Genomic DNA, 2,562 nt, shown 5'->3' with positions numbered 1-2,562 from the left:
TGGCTTTTTACAAAAAAAAATTCTTTTTATGCTTATTTTTTTCCTTTGAGATAATATTTAACATTTTATTTCTGTAATTAAAAATAGCAGTCTTGTCATAGTTTTCTTAACTTTGAAACCATTGAACTATGTTTTTTCTATTTGCTTTGATTCTAGTCAATGTTATAGTGCAAATATTTTTTCTTCTCCACACACCCCAGTCCCCTGCCAAGTTGAACTGATTGCAGAGCTCGCGTTGATTTCAAAGGGAATTCCATACCCCCAAAACCTCCCTGGCTGTGTGTATGTGCACATAGCCAAGTGATAAAGTGGCTGAGAATTACTTACAGCATGTGCAAAATGAAGATTAGAATAATAATTTCATCATTATCATGATTATTGCTATTTAATATTTATATTGCACCTTACCCTGAGAAGCTCAAGAAACTTCATGAATTTTACATTATCCAGTGGGCTTTAATCTTAACTATACCTCTATGTGCTGGGTAAGGCACAAAATTAATAATAGATTTGAGTGACATATATTGCTAGGGAAATCTAATTCCATTGCTGTTTAGCTCTTTTCTGTTATTGGAAAACAGCATTATATATTTGATTAGAAAGTTGGATTGCTATCTCATTATTTTAGTACTGGGGGGTCCATTCACTATTTATTTTGGAATAACTCCAGGTGACATCTTATTCAAACGTAAAGAAGAAATACACTGATAATTTGTATTACATTTAGCATTAGTCATCAACATTCAAAACTAATCCTTAATGAAAAGAGAACATTTTATTGCTTGTTATCTTATACTGACTAAACTAGTTTAACATTCAATGCCTAAACTTAGATATATCTGAGTAAATTTTCCTGGTCCTTTTAGGTAAATAAAGCTGGATTCAGTACTGTGTCTTTGGGCCTATTTTACACGTGGAAGTGAATTTCAAATTACTACAATGAAATATTTGAAGCTACTCTCCTAACCTAAAATTATAACAGAATGTAAAACATCACACACTTTATAGCTCTATTGTAATGATTAAAATATTAATTTTCTTAGTAAGACTTCACCAAAAAAGCCTCAATTTCTTAGGCTTTTGAAATATAATTTTAGCTTTACTGGGTTGAGATGCAGATTTTAGACATTTTTTTCTTACATAACCTACTACCAAATTCCCCTGAGACTCTGACCTTTCTAGTCCTCTTTTTCCATTAAATGGAAATAATCTCAGAGCTTGAAAAAGTCTATCTGGAATTGGTTAATTAATATCTAGGAAGATATCAGAATAATCACATAGATGATCATAAATAGAGTAAAAGCTGTTACATAGGCCTGGACACAGTTTTAAATGTTTCATTAGAATAATTAAATTTATGACTGTGATATAATCAAGTAAGGAATAAAATTTTGCAAGTGATTGGGGAACAGAAGGGAGGCGTGTGGATAGGAAGAAGTGGAGTAAAATTATTGATATTAACTAATTTAATTTAGTAATCATACAATTCCAAATATATATATTACTTTATTTTTACACCTAAGGAAGTTAAAACTGAAGAAAGCTAAGTAATTTGAACAAGGCCATATAGCTGGTGAGCGGTTGAAGAAATTATTCTCAAAAAACCTGTGCCTCAAAATCTATGATCTTTCTTGTCAAGGAGGCCAGTAAAGGAATAGATTTTGACACAAAGGAATGTATTTTGAGGGCCTCTCAGTGACCCCGATGTGTGGACACTAAGACAGCATGGAATTTGTCCACAGGACTACTATTTTATGGCTTAGAAGCATTGCTCTCTTTGGCCTTATCAAATAGTTTTTATTTCTGTATCCACTCTCATTGTGGATGTTCATTTATAAATCATTGTACATTTTTACTTATTTATTATTTTTTAAGATTTTTTTGGGGGGTGGAGGTAACTAGGTTTATTTATTTATTGTTATTTATCTAATGATGGTACTGGGGATTGAACCCAGGACCTCGTGCATCCTAAGCACACGCTCTACCACTGAGCAATACCATCCCCCCTTAAGTCATTGTTCATTTTACATAAACAAATGAGATTTGCAAGGATTTTCTATATGAATAAATCAGTACAATTCTGAATACTGCGACTACTCCGTCGCCCTCATTGAGTAGGGGTTTTTGGCAGTCAGCTTATCTCACTTGCCTGCCTGCCATGCGGGTTTTTTCAAATCGTATGCACAGCAAAGCTACAAATAACTCATGGCATAGATATTCAAAGCCACTCTGCTGTTGCCAAACCTCTACTACAGTTATCCACCTTAGGGCTTCAATTTAGTTGCTTATGTTTTTCAGCCTTGCTGTTAACTTAATCTTTGAGGAATCACCCCGCAACACCTATGGTTGCCACGTGAATTTCTTAAACAGCCATAGGGGAGAAGTGCTGGAGAAGCCATGTGGTCATTATGTCCCAGTGGTTCCAACACTGGGGTTTCATATACAAGTGAACGTTACTAAGTTTTACTTCTATTTATTTTACTTACTAATTTACCAATGTTTTATTTATAATGATTGCTTCTATATTTGTTAGTAAAATTGATGCTCTCCTCTTCTATGTCT

The 2,562-nt window shown here is 33.5% G+C and overlaps 1 non-coding gene across 1 annotated transcript; it reads right to left on the bottom strand.

The window, feature by feature from the left end:
- Positions 1–1,930: 1,930 nt before the first annotated feature.
- Positions 1,931–2,002, bottom strand: TRNAP-AGG (transfer RNA proline (anticodon AGG)). Its single transcript has one exon. It is a non-coding gene; the product is annotated as a tRNA-Pro (tRNA).
- Between the last annotated feature and the right edge of the window lie 560 nt (positions 2,003–2,562).

This window comes from Vicugna pacos, chromosome 29 (assembly GCF_048564905.1).
Source record: "Vicugna pacos chromosome 29, VicPac4, whole genome shotgun sequence".
Lineage (NCBI taxonomy): Eukaryota > Metazoa > Chordata > Mammalia > Artiodactyla > Camelidae > Vicugna > Vicugna pacos.
Note: the sequence above shows the minus strand (reverse complement) of the source record. Positions and strands in the feature narration are given on the sequence as shown.